Raw genomic sequence first — 17,946 nt, forward strand, 5'->3', positions numbered from 1 at the left:
TTCTTTACCACTGAGCCACCAGGGAAGCCCATTGGTCACATAGAGTAGCTTCTTTGTCCTCTCTACTTGCATGAATAAACAGGTCTGATTGTTCTGTCATGAGAAAGGCTTCTAGGAGACCCACAAGTCCCTATGAAGCAGCTTGTGAGTGCTATAGTCTCCAGCTGACTTTCAGGACAAATCCATGCCCTTGTTCTCTTATAGAGGGCCTGCCATTTCCAGACCAGAGGCAGAGTGACTCCTTGGACCCCTCTTGTGCAAAACCCTAATCCTTCCTGCATTGGAGCATTTTTATGTTAGTGCTGTCCCTTTATTTCTAAGGATCACTGGAGCCTAGCAAGCCAGGAGATACAGAAATCTCCCAGCTTGCAAATAGACTCATTTCCTCAGCTTTCTCTTCCTTTCACTCTCTATCCTTCATCCCTTTCTGTTCTCATTTACTTTTTAATTCCACAGCATGGAACTCTCCAAGGCCTGAAAGGAGGGTTTTCTTGGCATCCAGTCAATGCAGACAGTGAGTGTAGCATCTTGGAGAGTAACCAGAGAAGACTGGGGGCCCTGGAGCTTTTGCAAAGCAGAAGAAAAAGCCGCCCACCTCTCCCTCTCCCCCAGCCCCTCCCCTCCTGCTCCTGTCCTCCCCTGGGATCCTGCAGAAGTCCAGCTCATTCATCAACATGTCTTTTTCTCCTTAAAAAAAAATAAATCAACAAAACAGGAGAGGGCTTTAGAAAGCCTTTGTAAAAACTGCTTAAAGAAACAGGCTCTTTTTATTCCAGACACATGCTCTGAAAACCAAGCACAACTTAATTATTTAGGTAATTCAGATCCAAACCACAATTTGACATGCAGTATTCAAATAATTTGAGGTCAAAGCATTTGGGAGCAGATGGGTCCTAGATAATTTATATGGTATAGATAGTGTGTGATATAGCAGAGCACTTCACTGACGGGGCAAAATTAGACTACTAGTGCTGCCTCTGAGAATCAGTTGTGAAATGTGTCCAGCTCTGGACATCTAAGAGTGTGCTGAGGTTGGGGGCTATAGCTATATTACTCTTGAATGAGGTAAAGTGCTTAATGAAGGATAGTCTCTCTCCTGTTGGAAGGTCTAAGCCAACTCAGAAGATTTTGGCAAGTGACACCACCTCCACCCCCTATCCACCACCATCCCAGTTCGAAGTCATTTCTTATCAGCTGGTCTGCACATAGTGAAGTGAAATTGTTGTCTCTCAGTCATGTCAAACTCTTTGCAACCCCATGGACTGTAGCCTGCCAGGCTCCTCTATCCATGATGTTTTTGGCAAGAATTCTGGAGTGAGTTGCCATTTCCTTCTTCAGGGGATCTTCTTGACCCAGGTATTGAACTCGCATTTCCTGTGTCTCCTGCATTGCAGGCAGATTCTTTAAAGAATGATGATCCTTAGAGGGAAGATCGTCTAAGCTTCTTTCCCCCAACTTGTCCTGTTTTTAAAATGTAAACTCTGAAGACCTACACATTCTAGAAACAGTAACTTCCTTCCACTGAGAGCATGTGACATCCTTGTCAGCTGTGTGGTTTTACAGAGTAAGGAGAGCTTTGCAGGTCACAAAGCTGGAGGTGGCTGGATGTGGCATTGTAGGTACTGTGTGTGGTCACCAAAGGCTTTACAGCTAAAGACCAGCTCAAGGAACGTGTGGTTTGAGCTAATTCCCCAAAGCTGTATTTAAGATGGATGGGAACACCAGAGTCTGAAGGCAGAAAGGATGGCCAGGGGGTGGTTACTGCAATTTAGGCCAACCGCTTCCCAGGGTGAATTTCAGGTAATGTAACAACCAGAGGGGTACCATGATCAAACATTTCCTCTCTCCCTTGGAGATTCACAATGCCAGGAAACAAGTTAAAACCTCTGAAAGGTCATGTAGAAAAATTTTGCAGCTATGTTTAACACAAGGTGGCTGACTACAGAACCATCTTCATGTATAGGACCTACATATTCTTGCCTGGAAAATCCCATGGATGGAGGAGCCTGGTAGGCTACAGTTCATGGGGTCGCTAAGAATCTGACACGACTGAGCGACTTCACTTTCACTTTTCACTTTCATGCATTGGAGGAGGAAATGGCAACCCACTCCAGTGTTCTTGCCTGGAGAATCCTAGGGATGGGGGAGCCTGGTGGGCAGCTGTCTATGGGGTCGCACAGAGTCGGACACGACTGAAGCAACTTAGCAGCAGCAGCAAGGTGTGGCACTAGTTCTTGATAAAGGAATAGAAGAAAAAGAAAGAGGCTGAGGAGCGAAGGGGAACAGTTATTAGATTCAAAGACATCCCTCTTAAGTTTGGGAAGGCAGAATATGAGGTAAACTTTGGCAGTAACAGAGGAAATTGAGATGGTGAAGGTGGTGTCAATTTTTGACATGTTGGAATTTTGATCAGAACATGAGTGACTGAATAAGCTCCAAATTTTAGTCTTTTATGTCAACCCTATTAGTCCAAATTAAAAATAACAAACCAGGGCCCAGACCCAATTTATTCAGAGGTACATAATATTGCTTGGACAGGAAAGGCTCCCTATGGAATATTTTAATTGGTTCAGCTAAAATTTCTACTCTATTTTATTCCATTTCCAGTTTAGTAGTCTAACAGAATCCTAGAAAGTCACATATTATAATTAAAAAAGAGACAGAATTGCCAGTTTTCCCCTCAGCTCGGAAGGACGTGATAGTGAATGTTTTAAACTTCAACTGAGAAGCTTTACTCATGTACTCCTAGAGGCTTCTGGGTTGTTCTTGCCTGGGACCCATGTACATATTCTCAGGCTGTATCCACCATCACTTTCGTCACTGCTGACCTTAGTTTGCAGGACTCCCCAGAGATGGTGGCAGAGTCCTGTGGGGCTTGCCCACTGCACATGTTTACCTGCCTCCCTCAGAGAGCGTCTTTGTTGCTGTCCAGCAGTCCTTTCTTGTTTCTATCGGGGACTATTCCAGATTCCTCCTCCTGCTCCAGCTGCCTCTAACAGGTCATCCCACTTTCTGCTTTATTGAGGAGACCAAGCTTATCAAACACGAACCCCCCATTTCACACCAGCTCTCTTTCTTCTTACATACTTGCCTCTATAAACACCCTTTAATTCTTCCCTCTATTTCACATGTTATGGCTTGTTCCCATAATTTCCTTCTAACAGGTTTGATTTCTTCTTTTCCATAGAATTCTTCCCTTGGCCCTTCTTGTGGGTCATTTCCCTCCTGTGTGACACTGGGCAAGCTATTTCACTGCTCTCAACCACAGTTTTCACAATAACTCTTGACTTGAAGGTTGCTCAAAGAATTGAATGGTTAATTTATTAATATACAAGCATCCTACACAGTGCTTGAGACATACAAAACACTGGGAAGTAGTACCTAATCTTATGCTTGCTACTACTATTTTCATTTAAAAAAAATCAACTTTATTGGGTCATAATTTACATAAAATAAAATGACAAATTTGAAGTTTGATGAGGTTTTTGTATGTATATGTATCATGTATCCAGCACCCCAGTCAAAACACAGACCATCCTCATTATTCCAGAGTCTTTTATACTCATATACAGGCCATTTCCTCTATCTCTTACTGCAAGCACAGATCTGATCTCTGTCCTTTTAGATCTGTTTTACATGTAGACTTTATTCAACTGGAGTTATTATATTTTTTATGTACAGTGTATATTTTTTGTGTGGTGATTTCTTTTGCTCAGCATTTTTCTTCCATGTTACTGCATGTAACATTTGTTGAATGAACATTCTTTATATTGCAGAGTAGTATTTCATTGTATGAAATATATGTGTATATGGTATCTATCTATCTATCTATCTATCTATCTATCTATCTATCTATCTTTTGGAGAAATACCTGAGGACAGAATTATTGGGTCATATGGTTAGTGTCTGTTTAACTCTTTAAGAAACTGCTAAACTGTTTGCTAGAGTGGCTATGTCATTTTAGCAAAACAGCAGTGTCTGGAAGTTCCAGTTATTCCACAATCATGTTACATTTGGTATTATCCATTTTGATTTTTGTCATTCCAATGACAGGGTAACTCGTTGTGGTCTTAATATGTGTTTCCCTAGTGACTAATGATGTTCAACTTCTCTTTTTGTACTTACTGGCTGGCCATTGTATATATCCTCTTATGAAGTGTCTTGTACAAAATTCCTACATTTTGGTAAATTGGGTTGCTTGTCTTTTTCCTCTTATTGAGTTAGAAGAGTTTCTTTAATGACTTGTGACACAAATCGTTTGTTAGATATATGCATTGCAATTAATTTCTCCATATCTTTGGCTTACCTTTCCACTTCTTAATGGTATCTTTTGCAAAACTAGAATTTTAATTTTGATGAAGTTTATCTTTTTTTTTCATTTTTGGTTAGTAATTTTAGTCTAAGAATCTTTGCTTGCCCTAAAGCATGAAGATTTACTCATACATTTTCTTCTAGAAACTTTATAGTTTTTTTATACTTATGTCTATGATCTGTTTCAAATTAATTTTATATACTATAATATTTTGATTACTGTAACTTTTTAGTAAGTCTTAGAATTATTAGGTTGGTACAAAAGTAATTGTAGTTCTGGACCATGAATTTTAAATCATTATAACTAGGCTTAAACACATCTTTATTAATCAAAACAGGAACCATTACAATCAACACATTTTTGCTAATGAGAAGTAAGTTTGGTTATTCCTATACCCTAAAAATCCATGCTTCAGAACTCAGCAAACTCTTGGAAAGCATTTCCTGCATCCTGCTGGTTGTGGAAGTTTTCCTGCAAAAAGTTGTTGAGATGCTTGAAGAAGTAGTCGATTGCTGAGGGGTCAGGTGGATATAGCAGATGAGGCAAAACTTCATAGCCCCAATTTGTTCAACTTTTGAAGTGTTGCTTGTGTGATAAGCATTTGGGCATTGTTGTAAAGAATTGGAACCATTCTGTTGACCAATACTGGCTGCAGGTGTTGTAGTTTTCGGTACACCTCTTTGATTCACTGAGCATACTTCTCAGAGTATTGGTTTCACTGGGATTCAGAAAGCTGTGGTGGATCAGACGGCAGACTACCAAACAGTGACCATGAGCTTTTTTCTTGGTGCAAGTTCGGCTTTGGGAAGTACTTTCGAGTTTCTTCTTGGTCAAACCATTAAGCTGCTCATTGCCAGTTGTCATATAAAATCCACTTTTTGTCACACATCACAATCTGATCGAGAAATGATTCGAAGTTGTTGTGTAGAATAAGAGAAGACACTTCAAAATGACTTTTTTTTTTTTTTTTTGATTTGTGGTCAGTTCACGAGGCACCCACTTGTTGAACTTTTTCACCTTTTCAATTTGCTTCAAATGCCAAATGATAGAATGGTGGTAGACGTTGAGTTTTTCAACAACTTCTCATGGAATTGTAAGAAGATCAGCTTCAATGATCACTCTCAGTTGCTCATTGTCAAATTCTGATGACCAAACCACTGTGCCTCTCATCTTTAAGGCTTGCATCTCCTTTGCAGAACTTCTTGAACCATCACTGCATTGTACATTTGTTAGCAGTTCCTGGGTCAAATGCGTTGTGATGTTCCAAGTTGTCTTTGCTGCTTTACGATCCATTTTGAACTCTAAAAAAATTGCTCGAATTTGCTTTTTCTCTAATAGCATTTTTTAATCTAAAATAAATATAAAATAAACAGCAATTAATAAGTCATTAGTAAAAGAAATAAAACAAGAAGTCTGCATTAAAGTGATGTGTAACACAACTACATTTATTTAAGAATGTATTCCATTATCAAATAGCAAATTTCAGCAGTGCATAATTGCAATTGCTTTTGCAATAAGCTAATATATATAGTCTCTGTCCTCTAGTTTTGTTCTTTTACAAGATTGTTTAGGCAATTCTAAGTCCTTTAAGTTTTCATCAGTTCAGTTCAGTTGCTCAGTTGTGTCTGACTCCGTGACCCCATGAACTGCAGTATGCCAGGTTTCCCTGTCCATCGTCAACTCCTGGAGCTTGCTCAACTCATATAAATTTTCAAATAAGCTTGCCAGCTTTTACAAAAGTGCCAAATAGGATTTTGATTGGAATTGAATCTGTAGATCAATTTGAGAAAAGCGGACGTCTTAATATTGACTCCTTCAACCCATGAATGTAGTGTATCTATTTTTATTTAAATTTTCTTTAATTTTTTGAGAAGTATTTTATAGTCTCACACATCTTCATTATCACTTCCCTTCAACTTTGAAGATACTCTAACATTTCTTGAAGTGCTGGTCTGTAAACAACAGATTTCTCAGTTTTTTTTTTCTCTTTTTTAAGAGAACATGTCTTCATTTCATCCTCATTTTGTAGAGAAATATTTGCTGGCTGGTTATAGAATTCTGGGCTGACTGTTGTTTTTTATTTTTTCCTTCAGCACTTTAAAGATGTCATTTCTTCTTGCTAATTTATGGCCTTGCTGAAGTCTCAGCTAGATGCTGAGTGCTAATAGGATATTAACAATATTTTAAGGAGATGTCTCCACCCTGGCTAGTTCAAACTCTTAATATAATTCATCTCTGTTTGACTTCTAGCATTTCTTTTCTACTGTCAGCCCCATAACAATGAACTTTCTGGGAAGCCTCGTGTAGTCTCTTCTTGCCCATGTACAGACCAGCCCTCAGTCAAGGACTCACTGGGGTACCCCACTTAGATTTCTGGGGCTCTCTTCTGCACAGATCCCTCCCATTTGTTAGAAGGCTGCTCAAATTGTAGTCCCTGTCTCTAACTCCAAAAAGATGTGAGACTCTTTAGCTCAGGTGAAATGCTGTATTGTATTTATACTCCAGGTCTATCTTCACCTGACTTGGGAAATTCTTCTCCAGGCAGAAAGCAGTAGGATGGTAGCTTACTCTGTAAGTGTCCCTGTTTTTCAATGCCTGAAAATAAGTTTCCTTAACATTTTAGCCAATATGATAGCAATTTAAGGGGTGTTGGAATCAGCTCATGCCAGCATGAAAGGCAAATTTGAAACTTTTAGGAATTTTGCCCATCAGTTGTCAAACTGTTGGTAGCTTGAAATCAGCCCCAGGGGGAGTAGGTATATAATGGAAACTGGCAAATGTTATAAACCAAGGATTTTTTTTTTTTAATTTAGATTACCTAATTTAAAATTGGCTTTTCAATATTTACCAGCACACTACTCTTTATGGTGGGAGACTGGTCGGGTCCTAGTTGCTCCATCATGGTTAGACGGTGAAGTTTCGTTTTCTTATAATTCACTTATTTCTTAATCCTTTTTAAATGTGATTTTAATTGCCTCCAATCTACTTTAAAGGACTATTTTATCCCTGAGCTTTCCTGTATTCTTTTTCTTTTTGATGCCTCTAATAATTTGATGACATTAAAATTGGCATTTAAAAAAATATTTCTTCTTTGCTCCTTCTGTGTTATGTTTACTGATTTCTTATTTCTGCTTCTTAACTGTAGTCTCTCCCTGTCATTCAGTTTCTCCAGATAGCTGAATGGTGAAAGAAGGAGGTTCTGCCACTTAATGAATTTCACTTTATTAAATATTTGGAAAACAGTAAGCTTGCTCTTTCCTGCCTGTATTTCTACTTTACCTGGTTTGGTACACACTTTTGTGACTTAAAAATTTTTTTAATTTGATTCTCCACTGGATATGAACTGAGACTTAAAGCTGAGAAACTAACAGAAGGAGAGATGAGAAAAAGGAGGAAAGAGGTCCTGGAGGTACTTGTGTGCCTGCCACTATAGTGGCTGATCCTCTTGACTACTTGTGTCTTCTTGTAGTTCCAGTGTATGCCTAGTATTTAGTTTACTTGTATATATTTGTCACTTGAAGCAAATGTTCTGATTCTCAATTCTACCTTTAATGTACTTAAATATCCATTCTCCATGACCCTTCCCTGATTACCTTTGCCCTATAATATCCCATTTCTTTTGCACAACTGCTAATTTTCTAGTCTTTCCCCTAGTTAGGCATGAAGCAATACTATCCAGTTTATTCACTATTATGTTCTATATCCTCAATTCAATTAGTAGCTACTTAAAAGCAGCAATCATTTTCTCTAGATTTCTTTGTTTCCCACCTGGTGTCTAATAATTGTGGAAAGAAAACACTGAATTGTAAAGCTCAACAGATCCATAGTGATGTCTTGACTTTTGAGTCTATTTAAATATACATATTCTTTGTAGAAAAATCTGTTTAATTTTCCTTCTGCTCCAAATCCACTTGTCCTGTTTACTTGACACTACATGATCAACACAATTAATCACTTCTTTTACAAGAAATGAGTTTAATTAGTTAAACATTTCGTCCATGGATTTAGTAAAATGGCTAATCTAATACATTTATCTTAACAAACAAGATAATTTGATGTGGCCTAGTTATTTTAGTGACTAGTTATTATAGTTTATCAAATGTGTTTCATCTACCATGATGTGATTGGCTGATTATGATTAACCTTCAAGTACCCTTATCATCTCTCTTCCCACTTGCTGTAAAGGCTGTAAGGGATCTAATAAAGCATGTGTGGCTGTGTTTCCTCTGTTTAGGAAATTCTTCTGGCTCTGTATCCACTTGTTTCCTTTGGAAGTTTCTCCTCTTTACAGCTTATTTTCACATAAACAGAAATTTCACTGTCTGTGTATCTTCTTCTTTTGTAGGGTAATTAGACTTGACCTCCGATTGTAATGCTCCTAACAAAATACAAATAAACAATTAAGAGACACCATAGATAAAACAAAATTACCATAAATTTTAAGATGTGTAAGCACGACAGATTAGAGACCAGTTCCATTTTGAGACTTGTCAGAGGAGTCACAGGAGTTGAGGAATATTTAAACTGTCTTGTTTTATACATAGTCCAGAAGACATCAGTTTATCAATGAGAAAACTGAATCTCAGAGAAAGGGAATGATCTACCCTTGGTCATGTAGTTGATTAAGACTGGAAACAACCTCAGTCTGATCTTTAATCTACAGTTCAGCTCTCCCCACCATCACAAATATTTTAAATGAAATTATCCTCTCTTCTATTTTGTCTTCCTTATCTCAAAGGTTGAAATGCACTTTCCTTATTGTTTCTTGACTCCTCATCTCTGAAGCCCTATTTCTCTGCTACTATTCACAGGAAAAATTCCGTAACAAGTTGATGATACCTGTGGTCATCTTTCCCTCACTTCCCTCTCTCTCTTTAGTGCACTCCAGTCTACCTTTGTTCCACCCCAGATCCAATCCCAGAAAGACTAGTGTCGATGCCTCCAGTGACTCCATGTTACCAAGTCTGTGGGCAGTTCTCTGTCCTCATCTTATTGAACTCTCAGCAGCAGTCAACATAAAGCACTTTCCTTTTCTGAGTTCTGTGAACCACAGGCTCGCTATTTTCCTCCTTCCATACAGGCTGTTCTTTCTCAATTTTTAATTTTCTCTTTGTTGTTGTTCAGCTGCTCACTTGTGTCTGACTCTTTGTGACCCCATGGAAGGCAGTATGCCAGGCTTCCCTGTCCTTTACCATCTCCCAGAGTTTGCTCAAACTCATATCCATTGAGTCGATGATGCCATCCAACCATCTCATCCTTAGTCGTCCCCTTCTCCTCCTGCCTTCAAACTTTCCCAGCATCAGGGTCTTTACGAATAGGTCGGCTCTTCGCATCAAGTGGCCAAAGTATTGGAGCTTCAGCATCAGTCCTTACAATGACTATTCAGGGTTGATTTCCTTTAGGATTGGCTGATTTGATCTCCTGCAGCCCAAGGGACTCTCAAGAGTCTTCTCCAGCACCATAGTTTGAAGGCATCAATTCTTTGGTGCTCAGCCATTTTTATTGTCCAGTTCTTACATTCATACATGATTACTGGAAAATCATAGCTTTGACTATAGGGACCTTAGGCAAAATACTGTCTCTGCTTTTTAATACTCTGTCTAGGTTTGTCATAGTTTTTCTTCCAAGAAGCAAGTATCTTTTAATTTCATGGCTGTAGTCACCGTCTACAGTGATTTTGGAGCCCAAGAAAATAAATTCTATCACTGTTTCCATTGTTTTCCCATCTGTTTGCCACGAAGTGATGGGACCAGATGCCATGATCTTAGTTTTCTGAATGTTGAATTTTAAGCCAGCTTTATCACCCTCCTTTTCCACCTTCATCAAGAGGCTCTTCAGTTCCTCTTTGCTTTCTGTCATAAGGGTGGTGTCACCTGCATATCAGAGGTTATTGATACTTCCCCCGGCAATCTTGATTCTAGCTTGTGCTTCATCCAGCCCGGCATTTCGCATGATGTACTTTGCATAGTAATTAAATAAGCAGTTTGACAGTATACAGCCTTGATGTACTCCTTTGCCAATTTGGAACCAGTTCATTGTTCCATGTCTGGTTCTAACTATTGCTTCTTGACCTGCATACAGGTTTCTCAGGAGGCAGGTAAGGTGGTCTGGTATTCTCATCTCTTTAAGAATTTCCCACAGTTTTTTGTGATCCACACAGTCAAAGGCTTTGTCATAGTCAGTGAAGCAGATGATTTTCTGGAAATCTCTAGCTTGGCTGGCGGGTTCTTAACCACTAACGCCACCTGGAGGAGAGTACTGATATACACAGCAGCATTGATGAATCTCAAAAACACTATGCTTATTGAATAAAGATTTCCAGAAAGAGTACATACAGTATGATATCATTTATATGAAGTTCTAGAACAGTAAAAAATAATTTATGCAACAAATTAGAGTAGTTACCTTCAAGAGAAGTGTGAGGATTTGCTGAGAAGGAATGTACATGGGGAAACTTTCTGGGTGATGGTAATAGTCTGTATTATGTTAGGAATAAGGGAAGTGGTTAACAACAGGAGAATTTTTGCCCCCAGGTTATTTTTGGCAGAGTCTGGGGATATTTTTCGTTGTCACAACTGGAGAAGAAGGTGTGTGGAGCTACCGACACCCAGGGTATATAGAAAAAGGGTGCTGCTGAACATCCAACAATGCAAGGACAGCCTCCGCAACAAAGAATTATCTAAGGTTGAGAACAGTGTCAAGGTTTAAAAACACTAAGTTAGAATTACATAAGCGTATGCATTTCTTAAATTCACTAAATGGTATACTTAAGATATTTGCATTTCATTCATTCTATGCCAATTTTTCCTATAAGAATAAAAGAACCAAAACAACTTGTTGATTCTAGTCAATAATACGCATACTGTAGTAGGACGTGGGGGTGCGATGTCCTGATGTTCTCAAATTTCCTTTTACCCTAAGACCATCAAAAAACATGGATTGATGCATGGATAGTGGGATTGATAGATGGACGGTTATTTGATAAATTATATATAGTAAAATATTAGCTGTACAATCCTCACGGTGAGTACATGGGTGATCATTATTCAATCCATTTATAAGTCTGGAAATTTTCATTAAAAAATTTGTCATCTTTGGTTCCTTTCTGAAACTCACCATTCATATCAATTCTATCAATATGCTTTGCCTATTGCATTATCAAAACATCTTTAACCCATTCACATTTTCTGTTTCCATAGCCATCAACTCAGTGTTAATGAGCCAACAACTCTCTCAGTCTGTTTATACTTCCTCTCATGCCTTTTTTTTTTTTTTATGATCTATGCTTTCAACCATAGCCAGGGGGTTCTTCCTAAAACAGAACTGGCATAGAATACTCCCTGAATTAAGACCTTGCAAGCTATCAGCTCACTGAGGTCAGAGTAAAGAGTGAAGGCCTTCCACCTTGCCATGTCTCATGAGAGTCTCCTAGACCCAGCACTCACCTACCTCTTGAACTCTTCTCTGTATCACCTGCTATTTCACTCTATCTAGCCACTGTGGCCAATTTTTATTTCTTGAACTTACACTTTTCCCCATATCATGTGTTTACTGTAGCTGTTTCCTCTGCGTGGGGTCCTTTTCCCTGCCTCTTGACAGGGATAGTTCTTTTCCTTTGTTTTTTAAAATTGAAGTAGAGTTGATTTACTGTATTTTATTAATTTCAGGTAGACAGCAAAGTAATTCATTTATACATGTATATGTATTATGTATTATTTTTCAGATTCTTTTCCATTATAGGTTATTACAAGGTAATGAATGTGGTTCCCTATGTTACACTGTCACCGTTTCCATTTCCAGGTCTCAGTTCATATGCTGCTTTCTCACTCCCCATCTGAAGTATCCTGCTCCCATCATCTCCTTGGCATCTGTCTTTCTTCCCTCATAGAAGCTGTTTGAATTTGTCTCGTTAATTTTGTGCTCTGCTTAGATTCTGAAGTCCAGGAACATGGGGACCATATCTGCCTTGTTCATTGCTCTATCATCAGCCATCAGAATAGTGCCTGACACATAGTTAAGTATAACATAAATATTTAGTCTTTGAGTGAACAGATGTATAATAGAATCAGAAGTTTGGTGACAGGTGTTTTCTTTCAGAAAAGCCTAGTAATGCCTTCAGACTAGGGAGTGAGATTCTGTGAGGCACTCTTAGACAGAGAAAGCACCATATAGAGATTTATAGAGAAATATGAGATGTATGATCTTAGAGCTGGTCCCTAGGGCATACATATCTCTGGACTCTGTTCACTGTTTTGATTTTTCATTGACTTGTCTCAGGAATAGAGGATTAGTTAAGTGAATTATGGAATGTACTTCCTGATGATACAATCCCCACAGCTATTAAAAATCATGTTGTGGAGGGATATTTATTGACACAGAGAAAAGTTCATGATATACTACCAAGTGAAAAAAGCAGGCTTCAGAAAAATACACTCAAGATTCTTTCCAGACCACCGAGTACCCTGAACAACCTCATCCCTTCCTTAATAGAACTGTTCCAAGGTTGTTAAGGAGTTATTATCCTTGGCCTAGATCTTCTGAAGGCAGGCACCTGGTCACTTTTGGAATCAGAGGGATTGTGTGTTTTGGAAATTCTTAAATATATAAGGGCCTTGAAATATGTGTAATTGATAGATATTAATTCAATATTAAGTCCCAGTAGTCTGCTCGTAACTAAGGAGATCGTAAAATTGACCAAGAAGGAGGAGTTTGTGTTGTATTACCTTGTACTATGTACCATGTGTGTGTCGGTCGCTCAGTTGTGTCTGACTCTTTGCAACCCCATGGGCCATAGCCTACCAGGCTCCTCTGTCCATGGAATTCTCCAGACAAGAGTGGATTGCCATGTGCTTCTCTAGGAGATCTTCCTGACCCAGGGATCGAACCCAGGTCTCCCACATTGTAGGCAGATTCTTTACCGTTTGTGCTATCTGGGAAGCTACTACATGTCATGAAGGAGTCTAATTCAAGTTGGGTCATAGAATTAACTCCTGTGATATAATAAGAACGCTGGAGTGCTACATTCTGAAGGCAAATGGAATGATTCATCTTTCTGAGTGTACCTACATTTTTCGTGCTTACCTTTAATAACTTAAATACAGTAGTCTGAGAATCCCTCCTATGTGACTGCCGGGATCCCATTTGGTGTCTCTCTGAGGTTTGCTATAAGAGTGCTGTATTGGTTTCTTGGGGCTGCCATAACTACCACAAACTGGGAGCCTTAAACAACAGAAATCTATTGTCTGACAGCTCCAGAGGCTAGAAGTTAAAAATCAAGGTGTCTCTTGGGCCGATTCCTTCTGAGAGCTATGACAGAGATTCTGTTCCAGGCCACACTTCTAGCTTCTGGTAGCCCCAGGTGTCCCTTGGCTTGTAGATGCTGTTCTCTGTGTCCTTAGGGTATTTTTTCTCTATGCATGTCTCATTGCCTAAATTTCCCTTTTTTTGTAAGGATTCTAGTCATATTATATTGAGGCCCATTCGAGTTGTCTGATTTTATCTTGATCATCTGCAAGACCCTATTTCCAGACAAGGTCACATATCCAGGTATTGGGGGTTGGAACTTCAGCATCTTTTCAGGTGACACAATTCAACTCGGAACACATGCTATCCTGGATGTGCTCTCTTCACACCTAACCTCTGCTCTGGCCTATCCTTAATTGTCTTCCCATCACTTCCTCTTCAGGCTGTGATAGTTCACCCCTAACCATGAGCAAAAACCTGTCATCAAAAATACTAATCTTGTGGACTTCCCTTGTGGTCCAGTGGCTAAGTTTCTGGGCTCCCAGTGCATGGGACTAGGGTTTGATCTCTGGTCAGGGAACTAGATTCCACATTGCTGCAACTGAGAAATCTCAGGCTGCAATGCAGATCAAAGATCTGGCATGCTTCAACTAAGACCCAGCATAGCAAAAAAAAAAAAAAAAAAAAACAACAACAACAACTAATTTGACTAAAATAGGAGACTTACATAAGAAAAGTTCAACACAGAGAAAGGAAACTTTAAACTAGATATTAGATATGTCAGCTTTTCAAGTCCAGGGTCCACTACCTCTCACTGGAGTTTTGGCTATCTCTTGTCTTAACTCCTGGCCTACTGCCAGATTGTAGGATTTGATCCTCCTTCTTTGGGGAGTTTTCTGCATTTCAGTTGTTTCTTCACTTCAGTGTAGAGCTCCCAGCAGAAGAAGCACAAAATCAGTTAATATAAAAATAAGTACTTCAGAGATATACAACTTTATGATGAAAACTCTTATCGTGGTTAAAAAGACTACTTAATACCAGAGCTGCAACCTCTGTGTTTTGGTCCATGCCCTCTTAGTTAAGAGTGGGTAGGTACTTGCCCTACAGCTGCATGACTGAAAACTCCCCCCATGATGATCCTATAAAAAAACTAAGAGAGCATCCTGTGTGAGTGGATTTTGAGGCGAAATTACTGTAGTGTTTTTATAAATAGCACTGTCATTTTTTTTTCCTTCTGTAATTTTATCATGAAGTTAGTAAGGTCTCCTAGAGGAATTGGGACAAGAATTGCCCCTTGAAAGGTAATGGTTATTATCCGGGTTAATAATTTTCCTTAAATTCACATCCATAAAAACATTGTGATAGAGGTGTAAGTTATGGAGACAGAATTGTTCAACCAAAGGACAGGTTAACTAGGGCATTTCTCTCATTGCCATGCCCATTGAGGCTGTGCCTGCACAGACTGAGCTGGTTTCTACCTGAAAGCTGCTGCTGCTGCTAAGTCGCTTCAGTCGTTTCTGACTCTGTGTTACCCCATAGATGGCAGCCCACCAGGCTCCCCCCTCCCTGGGATTCTCAAGGCAAGAACACTGGAGTGGGTTGCCATTTCCTTCTCCAGTGCATGAAAGTGAAAAGTCAAAGTGAAGTCACTCAGTCGTGTCACCTGAAAGCTAGGAGGCAGAAAAACAGGTGCTGTGGGTTATAATTGAGATGGGATACAGGCAGTATGCAGCAACATCTCCATTAGGGCTATCCTGAAAGCAGGTAGACTGAGGTGCTTGGGTGCAGGGCACACAAGTATATTTTACCGTCCACGCCTTGCCCTACTCATACATGATTATGCTCCACTTTAAGTCCACTGTGTCACTAATACCTCAGGATGGTGGCTGGTTGCAATGTCATAGTCAGTACGTGAATGAGGAATAAGAGAACAACCTCTACTTGTCCAGGGGAGTAAGTGAAGGCATTACAGAGAATGCAGTGTTTGAACAAGGTCATTAGGCTGAGACTTAAAAATCTGTGCCTTGGGCTATACATAGCCAACAAAACAAATTGATCTAGTCTTCTCCAAAGGCTTCACATAGAAATAAAGATTTGTGGCATCTCCTAAAAATGGAAAGATTATTAGCATTAAGCCTACATGATTATAGAGCAATGAAAGTTTAAATCTGAGAGTTCTCTGCCTCATTTTCCACAGTTCTGACCACTCCTTATTGTGTCCCCAGCATGGAAGTAATTTGTTAATGCATATAATCTACTGACCTTGATCTAATTTTTAAACAGTAGAGAACTATTTCTGTGTCTCAATATAATTTCTTTGTTTCTTTGCTGCACTCAATATTCCAGCAAATCTGGAAAACTCAGCAGTGGCCACAGTACTGGAAAAAGTCAGTTTCATTCCAATCTCAAAGAAAGGCAATGCCAAAGAATGCTCAAACTATTGCAAAATTGCACTCATCTCACACACGAGCAAAGTAATGCTCAAAATTCTCCAAGCCAGGCTTCAACAGTATATGAACCGTGAACTTCCAGATGTTCAAGCTGAATTTAGAAAAGGTAGAGTAACCAGAGATCAAATTGCCAACATCCATTGGATCACAGAAAAAGCAAGAGAGTTCCATAAAAACATTTACTTCTGCTTTATTCATTATGCTAAAGCCTCTGACTGTGTAGATTACAACAAACTGTGGAAAATTCTTCAAGAGATGGGAATACCAGACAACCTTACCTGCTTCCTGAGAAATTTGTATGCAGGTGAAGAAGTAACAGTTGGAACTGGACATGCAGCAACAGACTGGTTCCAAATTGGGAAAGGAGTACATCAAGGCTGTACATTGTCACCCTGCTTATTTAACTTCTATGCAGAGTACATCACATGAATTGTCGGGCTGGATGAAGCACAAGCTAGAATCACGATTGCCACGAGAAATATCAATAACCTCAGATATGCAGGTGACACCATCCTTATGGCAGAAAGTGAAGAAGAACTAAAGAGCCTCTTGATGAAAGTAAAAGAGGAGAGTGAAAAAGTTGGCTTAAAACTCAACATTCAGAAAACATAAGATCATGGCATCTGGTCCCATCACTTCATGGCAAATAGATGGAGAAACAATGGAAACAGTGAGAGACTATATTTTCTTGGCTTCCAAAATCACTGCAAATTGTGACTGCAGCCATGAAATTAAAAGATTCTTGTTCCTTGTAAGAAAAGCCATGACCAACCTAGATGGCATATTAAAAAGCAGAGACATTACATTACCAACAAAAGTCTGTCTAGTCAAAGCTATGGTTTTTCCAGTGGTCATGTATAGATGTGAGAGTTGGACTATAAAGAAAGTTGAGCGCCGAAGAATTGATGCTTTTGAACTGTGGTGTTGGAGAAGACTTTTGAGAGTCCCTTAGACTACAAGGACATCAAACTAGTCAATCCTAAAGGGAATCAGTCCTGAATATTCATTGGAAGAACTGATGCTAAAGCTGAAACTCCAATACTTTGGCCACCTAATGCGAAGAGTAGACTCACTGGAAAAGACTGATGCTGGGAAAGATTGAAGGCAGGGGGCGAAGGGGACGACAGAGGATGAGATGGTTAGATGGCATCATGGCCTCAATGGACATGAGTTTGAGCAAGCTCTAGGAGTTGGTGACGGACAGGGGAGCCTGGCGTGCTGCAGTCCATTGGGTCACAAAAAGTCGGACGTGACTGAGTGACTGAACTGAACTGATTTCTTTGTCTCATGGTTATATCTAAAGGTGACAGAAGATAGACTAAGACAGCAGTATGATTTTTCTTATACTATCAGTTTTTGTTCACGTTTTTTGTAGCTATGCTGCTGCTGCTGCTGCTAAGTCGCTTCAGTCATGTCCGACTCTATGCGACCCCATAGACGGCAGCCCACCAGGCTCCGCCGTCCCTGGCATTCTCCTGGCAAGAACACTGGAGTAGGTTGCCATTTCCTTCTCCAATGCATGAAAGTGAAAAGTGAAAGTGAAGTCGCTTAGTTGTGCCTGACTCTTAGCAACCCCATGGACTGCAGCCTACCAGGTTCCTCCGTCCATGGGATTTTCCAGGCAAGAGTACTGGAGTGGGATAGAGCCCAATAAACATTTAAATTTAAAAAATCACTTATAACAAAAGAATAGTAAGCAGAGAAGAGGGATAGGAAAAACTAGAATAATGGACATTTTGACCAGAAGAAAGCAAATGAACATAGTCCCAGAGTTATGATAATGTATATTAAGTTCAAGGAACAGTGTGGCTGCTCTGTGTTATGTCTAGGATTGCAATTTGACTCAGATGTTGACTTTCTGAAGGCTGCGGTGGGGAAGAGAGTGAGACAATGGGTAGGGCTAGTGGCAGAGTGTAGGGAAACTGTCAGGTGGCTTGAGTA

At 39.6% G+C, this 17,946-nt stretch overlaps 1 long non-coding RNA gene across 1 annotated transcript; it reads left to right on the top strand.

Moving 5' to 3' along the window:
* Positions 1–4,604: 4,604 nt before the first annotated feature.
* Positions 4,605–17,112, top strand: LOC120871371. The gene is made up of 4 exons (XR_005723010.1): positions 4,605–4,694; positions 5,132–5,141; positions 6,865–6,871; positions 17,103–17,112. It is a non-coding gene; the product is annotated as an uncharacterized LOC120871371 (long non-coding RNA).
* Positions 17,113–17,946: the final 834 nt, after the last annotated feature.

The sequence above is a fragment of the Oryx dammah genome, unplaced genomic scaffold (genome assembly GCF_014754425.2).
Source record: "Oryx dammah isolate SB20612 unplaced genomic scaffold, SCBI_Odam_1.1 HiC_scaffold_2, whole genome shotgun sequence".
In the NCBI taxonomy this organism is placed as follows: domain Eukaryota; kingdom Metazoa; phylum Chordata; class Mammalia; order Artiodactyla; family Bovidae; genus Oryx; species Oryx dammah.